The sequence below is a fragment of the Sinohyriopsis cumingii genome, chromosome 8, assembly GCF_028554795.1.
Source record: "Sinohyriopsis cumingii isolate HCF-2022 chromosome 8, ASM2855479v2, whole genome shotgun sequence".
Taxonomy (NCBI): Eukaryota; Metazoa; Mollusca; class Bivalvia; order Unionida; family Unionidae; genus Sinohyriopsis; species Sinohyriopsis cumingii.
Window position 1 is genome coordinate 99,563,508 of NC_142968.1, and position 14,790 is coordinate 99,578,297.

Consider the following 14,790-nt stretch of genomic DNA (forward strand, 5'->3'; position numbering starts at 1 on the left):
TCAAGAAGTGAAAGTGCTTTGGAAAGGATATGCACCTGGTCTGATTCTTGGGTTGCCACTTCACGTGGCATTGACTATAAAAAGAAGAAATAACCATCATGCCTTTAAACAGAGCAGTTGCCTCTCCTTCTTGGAGTTCTTCTCTTCAAGAACTACAAAACAACCTCTGTGGGTGTGATGCGGAGAAAGTGTTCCTAAAAATCAAATCGTCTTTTTATGCCAGATCTTTGTGGTGTATTATGTTACTGGAGCAGCAATTGCCAATTTCAGTTTGGAACAAAAAGACAAACAATGGTGAACAATCGTACTCAGCAAGTGTATTGGTTATCTCCTTTCCTGTCCTTCATTGAAAGATACTGCCGACAATAACAACAACAACGGTAGCCTTGCGACCATAGTCAGTCTCCATTCTTCCAATCAAAACATCAACAGCAGCAAACTTTGTGTGGAACATTTGGAAAATCATTCTCGTTCGAATGCAATTAACTCCGCAGAAACCAGAATCATCGAACAAATAATAACCCATTTTATTTAGCTTTATTGAGCTAGAGTTCAGTGAGGTATTTCCCAATAATATGTGGTGTTGTTTCATAACCAAATTCCCTTAAGCCATACAGTTGGATCACGAAGCACATTGGAAAGTCACTTTGGTATAAATCACTCATCCTACGCAAGCCCTGATTATCAACGAAGGTTAAACACTTTCGTCGTTGATATCATGAAAGAACAAGTTCAAGAACAGTTGGCTAAAAATGATTCTCTCATTAACAAATAAAAACCCATCAGCAAGTCAATCCTCCGTTGACTACCTATGCTATGAGAATTCCAGTGGCTATTATTTTAATGCTCAACATTTGATCGAAACGATTGCAGCCAGTGTTAATGATTAGTTTGACATAGCCGTCGAGAAAGCTTGCAAAAGTGTACTGACCAGGTACAATAAAATTGCTCATCGTCTTAAATTGCATTTATCTGACGGCATAATACTGGCCATTGCTTTATGTCCCGGTTTGTTTTCTATTCTGGGTGGATACACTGCTCTTGCTCCTACCAAAGACGTTTACAAAAACGATCGATTCTACGAGTATTTGTGCTTCCCTGTGGATCTGAACGAAGATCTGAACTTATTACAGGTGTACTTCTATGTGGTCGAGTACAACGTGGTGGGAAACACAGACGCTCGTTATTCAAAAACATTCCTTTGAAAGCTGATTATGCCCTCACTGCTTAAGAGGAAGGTGAAGATACGTATCACCTTCAACACGGTGAATTTGTACATTCTCATCCTCCTGTCAGTAAATTGTATTTTGACAGTGTCAAAATTACTTTAAAAGGATTTTTCAGACCCACCGCCAGTATTCACGAACATCTTAACTGATTTGGAAGTTGACCGCACCGTATCCACGGGAACTACCTTGTTTAGATTAACAACCAAGGACAGGGATGCCGTACGACGATGATACAGTGTGACATGATTTGTGGAGTGTTTGATTTCACTCAAGACCAAGGCAGCGACGAAAAACATTTCCACCCAGAAAAACTGGGAAACTTCGTGTTGAACTTCAATTTGCTATAATTTATATTCCCCTGTCCTGGGATTACATATACGACCCTAAATTTCTAGAAACAAGATCAATCATATGTCAAATTCCCTTGTCCCGGAGTAGCCCACCCATATAAACGTATGGACAATGTTGATATAGGATTTCCCCTTCCCCTGAGTGGCCCATAATGGAAACATATTGGCTAATGTTAATTCCCGTATATCCCTAGAGTGGTCAATACAACTACTGTTGTTTTTAATTGGGTATGTTCTCGACCGACTTTCCATCATATGTGCACACCCTTATTAAAATTTCAAAGAGGGATATATTGTCCCCAGTGCTAACGTTCTCAGCACGTTCAGTCAACAAAAGCTTCATACTGGCCCTATCGTTGAAGTTTCGACCACCCTTCACGCCACAGAGTCTTCCTAATGGGAAATTAGCAATTTGTGCGACTACGCATGTGACTAAAAATATCCCACCCCTCCTTTTGTGTATGTGTGATTGCATTTATGCATGTATGTAACAAAAATAGACCCCACTCATCTGACTCTTTGTATGCCTGATGGTATATGTGATACTGTATCTATGAAAAGCAAACATAACCTCTCCCTTTGTTTGTTTCGTGATGTGGTGGCTGGTAAGTGTGAGAACTGTGCACTTCCATTGGTATATGGGTATTGATGAGTTGGATAGTAACTATATATGAGCTGACCCCTCCTCCTTCTCATCCCATCATTTTATGTATATGTAATTATATGTTGGATAGTAAATATACGTATATGACTTAACATCTTCAATTCCCATAGGAACTATGGTAACAATATTAATGTAACCGCTCCGCCCTCCCATAGTGTCATTCTAATGCTAAATTCCCCTCAATATTAATTTTATCATAGAACCTGATTCCGACCCAAATTCTGCAGTAATCGTAAAGTCATGGGCTTAACACCGTCCAAAATCCTGCTGTGATGTTAAAATTCCCATAGGCCCCAAAACCATTTGCCGTAATATTCAATTCCAATTAACCTCCATTCCGTACCAAATTTTGCCGTGATCTTTAATTATTAGAGGCCCCTTACCCTCCACCAACCCCATAATGTTAAATTCCCATTCCCTCTTAACGTCCCTCGTACCTACTAACAACCTATTCGTTATAAAAGTCGAAGCCAATAATAATAATAATAATAATAATAATAATTAATAATAATAATAGATTTGCATGTGCATATAAGCATTATTACATATTTTTATTGACCAAGATCAAGAGAAGTCTGCAATCGCGCTGAAACGGATTTGGAACGGGCATGCTTACATATGAACGTGTGTGTTTGTGACACGAACTGCTCTCAAATATAGGAAATGCACTTGACTATTGAGTATAGTTTTGGTTTTCATTTATCTCCTTTTTGCCGGTGATTAGTTAGAATGTTTAGTTCTGAACTGATTCTTTATTTGTTAATAGCGGTCATAATTACATGGTTGTATTTTAAACTATCGAGTTTACCTCGGCCTCAAACTCTTCCATCAAGTTCTGGTGAAAACTGGAACTCGGCAAATCGTGTATGATTTTTATAATCACAAAAGTAGATGAGTGGAAAATTAAGTCTCGTTACTACACGATGTCAAATGATAACTTTACTCTTCTGGGTTTTTCAGACCTACCGCCAGTATTCACGAACATCTTAACTGCTTTGGAAGTTGACCGCACCGTATCCACGGGAACTACCTTGTTCACATTAACAACCAAGGACAGGGATGCTAACGAAGTTCTTACTCTTTCGACGCCAAGTATTAGCACCGGCTTAAGTTTCAGCTCTGCCTCTGGTAGGTTATTCGACCATGTTCTAACTGCAAACACATTAAAATTTAAAAGTGAAGATAAAGATATAGATCAACCGACATATTTCTAAATTGGCGGGTTGGGCTGGAAAATTATGTGGCATATGCTACACATGAGCTGCAGTTAGGTGTATATTGGTATAGAAAATATTATCGTCATCTAACAAGAATTTAAATATTTAACTCTAATATATTCACCTCTGATATAACGAGTCACATTCTCAGTAGCCAATGTTTATAGACGATAGACATTGTTAGGTAATCAAGACGATGTCAAAATATATATCCTGGCACAACACCCTTCTAACGTGAATCAGGGTGACATCGGTATTCATCTTACATTAATTAACACCAAACAGAAAATCGGATCCCTGAAGAGAACAGCTTTCCTTGTTGGCAGCGACGTGTAACTCAAACAGCCTACATTGTCGACTATCTAAGATAGGCAGTTGGAATACCTATAGACACTCGCTTTTTTTCTTATTCAGTCTGTAAATTCTTGTAGTTTGCTTCTATTCACCTTTCTATTCCACAAAATAATACCGTATAAGCATTAGAGACATCAGCACTGTAGAGCATCTATTTATCTAATTTCCTGAGGCCAACGAACAGTGCACAGTGATCGAGCCTGGTGTTAGTATGCACATATTGTGGGAAGTGTTCCCACAAACTGGACTAAAAGATAGGAAATATGTATGAACCAAGGAATATGTATCAACCAAGGTATCTAGACACCACTGCTTTCATTTACTCCAATCCTGATGGTGTCTTTCATGTAATGTGTCTGTAAACTAATATTGTTTTCATGGGCGGGGAGGCGAGAATCTAGGAAGAGCTTATTTTGTAAATAAGCGTGGGTGGGGCATAAAGCTAATTTTTGAAATTATTTTGATTCATTTATACAAGAATGAATCTACCTTTATATTAACGTGGAGTACATTGTCTAAAATAATAAACATAAATGTCGATTTTTTCCCCACGTGATACAAAATGTATGCTACTTTGTGTTGGCTATGCTTAAGATACACAATAGTCTTTATTTTGAGACAATAACAACGCTCTCTCTCTCTCTCTCTCTCTCTCTGTATGTATATATATATATATATATATATATATATATATATATATATATATATATATATATATATATATATATATATATATATATATATATATAATCAAATGAATTACTACTTCACACTGTTCTATTGATATTTCTATCTGATACTTTTAAATATGCCCAGGTACTGTCAGGACATCGGGAACATTGTCGCAGATAAGTTACTCTGTAACGGCCACAGTCACGGATGAAAAAGGCAGTAGCTCAACACAAAGCATTTCTATCGTCGCTTTTAATCATGTAGGTATATACTAAATGTATATATGTAGGTAGGTAGGTAGGTAGGTAGGCAGGCATGCATGTAGAGAGAGAATTAGATAGATAGATGGATATATAAATAGATAGAAAAGCAAACTTCAGTGAAAACCATTATTTGTCTCATATTGTTGGCAGTTGTCAAACATTTTACGCAACACAGTCAGCTTGAACTTGAAACAATTGTAATTTTGTCGCTGTCGTCGCATAAGTCTTACTGAATGTAAATGTCGAGATCTCACGGGCCGGAGTTTTGTAGTGGGCATCTACAGGTGCGTTTTTATCAAAAACGAGGCCCGCAGCATTTCATTTTATCTTTTAACAATCTTCCTCTTTGATAGATCGTTGATAACATTAAGTGTGTTTTGCCAATGTCACAAGGAAAGCATAGTAATCTCGCCACATATTACCATTACGGTCAATGTGTTTTGAATTATTTGTCTGAGCCCAAATGGATCTTTCCTTTCAATACACGTTGCAGATCCCTCATTATGCGCGAAAAATTGTTTGCCTTAGTCTGATCGCTTTGTTACACCTAAAAGGTAGGCAGATGATAATAGTTTAGATTTATATGTGCCAATATTAGTTAAGTCGTCGTTCATTGTAATTATGTTTCACAAAGTTTATTAATTACAGAGACACTAAACAAATAAATATGTAACTGTTGCAACATGTTTATTTGGTTGTAACGTCTCTTGTGCGATTGATGTTTTATGATATAACTGCTACAACACGTTTATTTGGTTGTAACGTTAGTAGTATATGGGGTGAGAGAAGCGACAATGGGAATTAGCATTGCAGACACCCCCTGGGTAAGATTAGCGACAATGGAAATTTAACATTAACCACCCTGGATAAGATTAGCGACAATGGAAATTTAACATGGGCAAAAAACCCTGGGTAAGATTAGCGACAATGGAATTTAACATTGGAAGAAAAAGACGTTTGGGTCTGTCTAGGGACAAGGGGAATTGAACATGGGGAATAGAGTTTGGGTCTGTCTAGGGACAAGGGGAATTGAACATGGGAATAGAGTTTGGGCTTGTCTAGGGACAATGGGAATTGAACATGGGAATAGAGTTTGGGCTTGTCTAGGGACAATGTGAATTGAACATGGGAATAGAGTTTTGGTTTGTCTAGGGACAAGGGGAATTGAACATGTTAGAAAAAACTACTTTAGGGACAAGGGGAATTGAACATGGGATTTTTTTTTTTAAATTTTAAAAAGGGGTAGGCAATGGAAAGTCAATCTCTTTTCGAGAAATGTGGGTGGCCCTGAAAAGGGCCTTTGGTTTCATCATCATCTTCTTCTTTTATTTCCTCCACTTCTGTAGCCATCCTCTTATTTTTTTTTCCATCATTCCTTTCTTCTTCTTCTTTTCTGTTTCCGGTATCCAGTCCGGGTGACCCATGGCTCGGAACTTGGCCTGTATCTTCATCCAGTTGTTATTCAATCTTTCAAACTCTAATTTCTTCTTCTTATTCTCTTCTTCCTTTCTCTCTTTGCTCCATTTTTCTTTTATCTTCATCACTTCTACTTTCATAACCTCTCTAATTAGTTCTTCTGCTTTTATCAACTGGTTACAACCCCACTTTACGTACCACCAGTCAGTCCAATGAAAGCTATTTTCTAGGAAGCTCCTGACTTCTGTGATATGATCCAAGGCTTCCTTTAAAGTACCTATTCTCACGTAAGGTGGGTCAATGAATCCTCTGATTCTTTCTACTTCTTCCTCAATCATTCCCCCTATTTGATCTTTTGCTACTCCAAGATTCTTCACATTGTTCAGGCTACCTTCAAATCTTCCTTCCTTATTCAATCTTTCTACTACATAAGTTCCATCCATGATCCAAAAATAGCTATGTCCCAAATCGTTAAATGATTTTGTCACCTCCATCTTCTTTGTTTATTCCTTAGAATGGTTTGAACGACGAATACTGTGGGTTCTTATAGTGAAAGCGCGGACGTGAAGGAAAACATCCCCTACTTTTCTCATTTTATATAATGTACTATTCACATAAGTGAATCAGCAATAAACTAACCCCAAATCTACTATCCACACAATCTTACGTGATCGGTTACAAAACCCAAACTATACTCTCCACATACGCTAAGAAACAATAAACAAACCCCAAATCTACTATTTACACACGCAAATCATTAAAACAAAATCCATAATCTACTATCCACACAATCGTACGTGAACGGTTACAAAACCCAAACTATACTCTCCACATACGCTAAGAAACAATAAACAAATCCATAATCTACTATCCACACAATCGTACGTGAGCGGTTACAAAACCCAAACTATACTCTCCACATACGCTAAGAAACAATAAACAAATCCATAATCTACTATTCACACAAACGTACGTGAGCACTTACAAACACAAACACACAAACACAAACACACAAACACAAACACACAAACACATACACTCACACTATGAAAAAGAGTCAGTGTTTATATTTACACTACTCTACCTACACACATTGGCAAATCGATTGTTATTTCTTTTCTAGAGTATTGGGGTAGCCCTGAAAAGGGCTTTTTTTTTTTTTTTTTTTTGTTTTTTTTTTTTTTGTTTTTTTTGTTTGCTATGGCAATCTTTTAGTTTCTAAGAATGCGACGTCCTCTGAGGATAGACTTTCTGACGATAGGTCTGCTTCTTCGGAAAGAGAAGAAGAACTCTTTGGTGTCGATACGACAATCGACAAAGCCTCTCTCAGGTTCAGGTTCCTGTTGCTGCTGCTGTTGTTGTTGTTGCTGTTGCTGCTGTCTCTGAAGTCTGTACTTCTCTGTCCATTCTTCTTTCTCCCTGTTCACTTCTTCTCTGAAGAGCTCTTCTATCAGGTCTTCAGTGACTCTTAGCATTCTCACATTCTCTATCTCTTCTGGCTTCGGTATCAGACTGTGTCTGACCCTGTGCAAATTCACGTAGGCTTCGTTTAGCTTAGCTAGTTTGGAGCACATCTTCGTAGGACGATGAGTCGACAATGGATGGTTAGACTGGAAACTGCCCCGGTTCTTAAAGTCAAAGCGCGGACGTGAAGGAAAACATCCCTTCACGGTTTTTTTCGAGCCGCAACGTTCAATGAGTGTCATGAGAGGGATAGTAAGAAGTCAAAGAGCATAAATCAACATTCTTATAGCCAAACAAACCACAAAGGCATTTTTTTCAAAACACAACATTTTTATTCAAATCACTTAACACTAACAATTCACAATTTTTTTCAACAATAATCATTCAATTTAACAATAAACATTTTTTCAACAATAATCATTCAATTCAATAACAAACATTTTTTCACACTCTTTTAGGTAGACAACATAGTGAATGAAATTGAGATTTCCACTGTTGCAAGTCACTGAGTCATGGATGGACACTACGTTTCCTAGCTGAAGACAACAAAATAAGCATACTAGTCACAAAATCAACGATTTACTTTCTCATCGTTTCTAGAAAAATCACGATCAAAATAAGTCACTAAATGTTCTTTTGCTGATAATAAGTGATCAATTTCGATCTCGACTTTCTCTTTGAATTTGTCAAAGAGGGCTTTGATGTAATGGATTTCTTGAGTCGTTAATGGAGGACAGAAATGTTCACGCAAGTCTTTATACCACCAACGTAACACGTCTTTTTTAAACAGACTCCAAGCTTCGTCCAGATATTCGTTGAATTTTTCTTCTTGACTGATGTTTTGACATCCATAGTAATCATGCTTCATTCATCTCGTAACTGTGTCTGCCAGGTATGTAGCACAGTAGGAGACCAATTGCTGTTCTTGTTCTGGACATCTCGACTTGATCACGATGTCCTTTTCGTCTTTGTCTTGGGATTCTCCTTCCACGGTCTCCTCACATTTCATGTCTAAAGTTTCTCCACTAGGCAAAGGGGGATAACAGTCTTCCATGGCTTCTAATAGTCTAGAATGACTTCTCTCAAACTGTTGATTTCTATGGTATTGTCGAATTCTGCATACAGGAGGACGTTCACTGTGTGATCTGGAGGTGGATTTGCAAACTGAAGCTCCACACGAATCTGGCCCGATTTTATAGGGTGGAAATGTCCCTCGTCGCTGCCTTGGTCTGGAGTGAAATCAAAACCCCACAAAGCATAGCCTCCTGCATAATCGTCGTACGAAATACCGTGACTGGTGTTGGTTCCTAGCTGTCCCGTGGCTTCGTACAGGGACAAGTACGATCTCAAATAATTCTTTGTGACACCAAAGTTGGGCTCAAAGGGTCGGGTACACAAGGTCTTGCTGTCGCGACTGACTTCGATCTTGGGACACATTGTAATGTTGAAACTCAAAAGGATTTTGATCGTGGGTTCCGTTGAAGGCTGAATTCCTGACGATACCAACAATCAAACGCTTGGGTAACTGTCCTTAGAACAGATGATCTTCGATCATAGATCGCTGTCCAGCGGGAATGGTGAACGTTTTCACTTCTACGCGTCGTATCGGATACTTGGCGGCCGTTCTGCTCAACGTCTGACTGACGTCGTTTCCCACTTTAGGTAACACTTCCACACGACGCACGTAAAGTCGGGCTTCTTGAATGATAGTTTTGTATTCGTTGGCATGGGCCATCAAATGGAAAGCGGCACTGCTACGATTCAGTCTCAGACGGATATCCACCCCGTTCAGCAAATACTTTTCTTGTAACCCCATGTCCAAATGCAAACGATCCATCAGTTCTAAACTTCGCCCTTGCAGAATTTTCTTAAGACGGTCGTTAAACCCCACATTGTGAGGATTGTCATCTTCTGTCAGGACTGTGTCGCTAAACGTGCCTACACCTGCCGTGTCAGGTTTCCATACCACGCAAGCATCCAGATGAGTATTCTTGGCTTCTTTTCCGTACGTCAAGAGATTTTCCAAGTAGGCACGATATGGGTAAGTATCCATGCTGCTGCTGACCAGTTTGTTATTCAAGTACAAGTCCACTTCGCTGAACAAGGAATGCATGAAATTGTTGACAGGAGCTACTCTACATCGCCTCCTGGATTGGTGTTGTCCGTTTTGATCACTTTCACTTTCAAATACAGGTAACTGCTATTTAGATCGATGTAATCTTCGGGTTGTCCTTTGATTTCAAACTCGATGGGAGCGGAATCCGTCAAAGAGGAGACGGGATGAAATTCCACCCATTGGGATTCTTGCATCGTCATCATGGTCGGGGGCATGGCAAAGAGATCCAGTTCCGACTTGGAACAAGCACAAGACTCTCGGTGCATCATTTTGTTCTGTGTCTCAGTAATCGAAAACGTCTAAGTCTCGAACGGTTCTTCTTTTCTTTGTCTTTCTAGCTTTAGACGTGTGAAGTCTGGTGAAAGGGTGGTTTCTTCGTCGTCTCTTTCTGCCTTGTCCTTGCTGAATGCTTGACTCGGTAGCGTGCAGGGCATTTATAGGTGTTTCGCGTCGGTCCAAAAGGTCTTTGCCCGTTTGCAGCAAGACATTTTTGCCTGCCCTCATGAAGGCTTCTTTAGGGTTTTGTTTGTCGATGGTGACATTTTGGAGAAATTCTTTGCCTTGCGTCAGTGCCGCATCTTTCAAGGCGTGCAATCTGCGTGTCACCATCGGTTTCAACACCGGGGCCACCGAACGAAAAGCCGATTTTAACATATCTCCTAAACCGTGTCCTCGCTGTCGAGCAACCCCTCGGTATACTGGATACATGACTTACGAGTCGTGAGAGAACCGTTTTCGAAAATGGAGTTTCACCGTGACTTTTCCTTTGGTGAATGGAATATTTTGTCCCAGATCTCCTTTTATAGCAATGTTGACCGAGTCCAAATACGACTTGCTGACAGGCAAATAGTGAGGATGGACAAATTCGCGGTGAACGTGATAAGTGTTTCCACCTTCCTCGTCAGTGACCGTGGCAGAATTCACTTTGAAAAGAATGACACGCAGTAACGGCACAGAGGTGTGTCCCACCACGTTGTACTCCACCACATCGGAGTACACGAACATCAAATTCAGTCCTTGATTCAGTTCTACCGGGGCACGAAATAACTTGCTAAAAGACTCGTTGTCGTAAACGATTGGTAATTCGTTTTTCTTGAGCATGACCATTCTCATGTCCATGTCTCCGCCCAACATGTCAAACAATTCAGGACAAAATAAAATGGAGAGGATTTTACTCCCGTCAAATTTCATCGAGAAGCGACGACCTGTTTTGTGGTATTCCATGGTGACACTTTTTTTGACACTCTCCAAAGCTTTCAGAAACACGACATTAAATCTGGAGGCTATGGTGCTAACCAAATGTTGACCACAAAAATAATAGCCTGGAGGAATGAACAAGTGATAGGTGGTGTACTTTTGATTTTTTGTGCCAGGGGTTTTCTTGCCATATTTGCCATAGGTATCCAAGTACTGTTGCAATTGTTCGTCATGAAATTCTACATCAAAAACATTTTGATTGGGAAGGACATTGAGGACTTGGGTCGGGTGAATGATTTCTACTAAAGCCACTTCCCAATGGGCTTCGTGATCTAATGGCATGGTCTAAGGTAATTTGGCCGTGTAACAGCACAACGTGTTGTTGGGAAACACCTCCATGGAACTGTCACTGGGTAAGGTTAAGTAAAATTGGTTTTGGTGACTCATAATTCCAGAGTTCTGTGGCTGTCCGAGGGGTTACTGGACGTCAGAGGCGTGTCTCCACCCAAAATGGGGTTCTGGTTGTTCTTGGAGTGGTGACTGGCACTGGCACTGGACACAAGGTTCCCGTGGTTCCCGTTGGAAGAGAATTTCAGGGAGGGATTGGGAAGCAGGTAACCGATGCAACTGCTCAATAAAATGGTCCACAATTGTTTGTCTCCTTGCTGCAAACTCAAATTTGCAATGTCTGCCCTGATGACACAATACACCACGAAGATTTGTCGGAAAAAGACGATTTGCGTTTTAGGCACACGTTCTCCACACCACACCCACAAGGGTTCTTTTTGTAAATCTTGCAGAGAAGAACTGGGTGAAGGAGTGGTCGACGTAGCTGCGTCTGTGTGAAAGGGCATGATGGTCACTTCTTTTTATAGTCGATGACTTGCGAAGCGTCGATCCAAGAATCAAAACTGGGTGGATATCCTTTTCAACGTACTTTGACTTCTTTGACACGTCGTTTGCCCACTTTACGGGTTCTGCGTTCGAGAATGCTTTCGATGTCGTACACGTCGTCTTCTTTTTTGGTCACACGTTGTAACTCGGGCAAATAAAACGTTCCTTTGAGCACTTCTCCGTTCATGTCTTCCAATTTATAGACGGTAGGATGACGGCCATGCACTCGTCCAGTGACACGAAACAATTCGGTCGTCCAGTTAGGTAAGTAACCTTTGTCGAAAGTGCGTTTGGTTTTGCCAATGCACACCCAATCTCCTACGGCCAACTCTCCACTTTTCTTGGGGACAGCCCTCGTCGGGGACGTACCAAACATGCGCTCAAACACCAACACTTCGTTGTCGGGAGTCACTTTTGCGGGGCACGTCCAATGCTTCGATGGTAAGATTGGTTGTACGCTTGCACCAGGTGCGGTAAGATGTCGATGTACTTCAGAGTGTGGTGATGCGTAAAATATTTCCACATGCGTTCTTTCAAAGTGCGTTGAAAACGTTCCACGATGCTAGCTTTGGTTTCGGGATTCTCGGTGGTAAAAAAATGAATGTCACGTTTCTTTAATTCTTTTTGGAAAGCTTGGTTCAGAAATTCGGTGCCTTTGTCCGTTTGCCATCGAAGAGGGTGACGACCACTTTGTTTCAACACCCGTTGCAGGGCTCGCCCTAACTCGCTGCTCGATTTGGAAGTCAAGGGCACGACCCAGGCAAATTTGGAAAAGACGTCGATGACACAAAACAAATATTTGTAGCCACGATTGTAGCTGGCCAAATGAGAGACATCGGCTAAATCGGCTTGCCATTGACGATCGATGCCTTCCACTCGGGTGCGACTTCTGGCAAACTTGCGTCGAATGGGTTTGTGTAAAGTGTAGGTAGCTTGTTCTTGTAACCATCGTTGCACTTGAGGTAAACGGAGACTTTTTAGTCGAGTTTTGGCAGCACGATACAATTTTTTAACTCCTGCGTAACCTGCAGGATGGGAGGGATCGAAGTAAATGCTAGCTAAGACTTTTTCCATTTTTTTGTGTTTGTGTGTTAATAAGACACCCACTCTTGGAGGATGCTACTCTTTTTCTCTTGGGGTACTTTCTTGGATTGCAATGCTTTGCGTGTGCGACCGGCAATAGGTGTTGAAGAGGAGGATGTCTCAGCGGGGGATATCGGTTCCTGTTTCACCTCTGTCTTCACTTCTGTCTTCACTTTCTTTTTCTCTTGTGATGAAGAAGGGGTGACCATCATCTTTTTAATCCATCCAATTCTGGAGGTAGGTGGTGTTGTTAACTTGCGTACTTTTTCTGGTGTAGTTTGAAACCCTTCTTCTTCTTCTTCTCCTTTTTCTGTCTTGGTCACTGGTAGTGGTGGTGGTACTGGTGATGGTGCTGGACTTTTCAACAAGGTCTTAAAATCTTTCAGAGTGTGTAGAGCTGTTTCGTCTAAAGCTTTCTGGTGAAAGAGTTGCAGTCGTTGCAAGAGTTGACCGTACTTTTGCGATTTTTGTCTTTCGGACAAATCTTGGCGATCCATCAAGGACTGCAATTCGTGTTGTAACTGGGACATCTCGCTCAAATGGGGATTGGGAGGTAAATGCGGGGTGCGTTGTTCTTGCCAACGATGGTATTCCATCCATCGTTTGTAAGGCACTAAAGCTAGTTTTCGTCCTTCCATGGGGTTGTCAGGAGTCGATTCTGAGATCTTGGGACTTCCGAGGACCTTTTATCTTGCTCCCACCAGTCCTCCCAACATGGTTCCCAAGACTCCTTTCAGTAAGGGACCTAACAAGAGGGGTAAAATGCCTCCACGTTGGACCAACATCTTCTTCTTTTGACGAAGGGGAATTTTCTTTTGAACCATTTGGCGAAGAACGTGACGATGTTTGCCTAAGCATTGTTTCTGGTGTTTGGACAAAGGGATCGTGCCTTTCAAGACGTTCAAACAGCATTCGCACACGGTATCGATGACCTCTTTGGAGGCTGATTGAATGAGTTTTTTTCGTAGAGGTGGAGAAGCTTTGGACAGAACAGATAACATATCCCCATGTTTGACTAAACGAGGAGGCAGTCCTTTCCTTTTCTTTCCTTGGGGATGTTTAGAAGAGGGATGTTTTCTGGAGGGTGACATCTTTGAGTCTTCAGTAGCACCAAAAAACACTGATACCCTACTTGGTCACTCACCTTTTTTATACTGGAACGCGTCGCCACTGATTGTCTTTACATCGTATCAATTTGAGGACAGGCATGACACGTCGTGCAGGGGTACGCAACGGACTAAATCGAGCCAGTTCTTGCTTGGACAAATCCAGTAAACTTTGTAACATGCCCGATCTTTCATGGACTTTGATTTTGGGAGAAGGTACTTTGTGAGCAGCAGCCACTGCCACTAAATTGGAGGGTCCTGCCACTGGGGAAGTTCTTTTTGGGGTCATTAACGGAGAAGTTCTTGGTGTGATCAACGTCTCCAAGTACTCTTCAGTTCTTGGTGTCATCAGCGGAGAAGTGGACGAACTTGAGGCTGCCGGAGACACGGTCACCCCCGTGGCAGGTCGTGGTTTGCGAGTGTAAAGTTGCGTCCTGGCCGAAGTGCCTCTCTTGCGACTAGTTTTCTTCTGTGGACTTTTCTTTTTCTGGGGGCTTCTTTTCTTTTTCCGGGGTGGCGTCTGGTAAGAGGAGGGTCCCGCCACTGGAGAAGTTCTCCTTGGGGACCTTGTCTTTTTCTTCTTCTTGGAGCTTCGTTTGACTTTTTTCTTGGGGAGAAGTTTGGGGGCATTAGGATCCCATCTTAAGAGGGAGAGAATGATGACCCCTCCTAGAGTACCGCTCCCTCCAGGTTTCAAAATGATTTGTTTTTTGGTTTAAGTGTCGATGCGTGGATCGGTCAGTTGGGTCCAAGCGACTTTGTTTC

The 14,790-nt window shown here is 41.2% G+C and overlaps 1 protein-coding gene across 1 annotated transcript in view; it reads left to right on the forward strand.

Moving 5' to 3' along the window:
• The first annotated feature begins 3,209 nt into the window (after positions 1–3,209).
• LOC149794228 (protocadherin-like wing polarity protein stan) overlaps positions 3,210–14,790 on the forward strand; it is a 58,171-nt gene continuing 46,590 nt past the window's right edge. The window contains exons 1-2 of the mRNA XM_089969092.1: positions 3,210–3,371; positions 4,631–4,746. The gene's annotated coding sequence lies outside the window, so the exon portion shown is untranslated. The remainder of the gene's footprint in view (positions 3,372–4,630; positions 4,747–14,790) is intronic.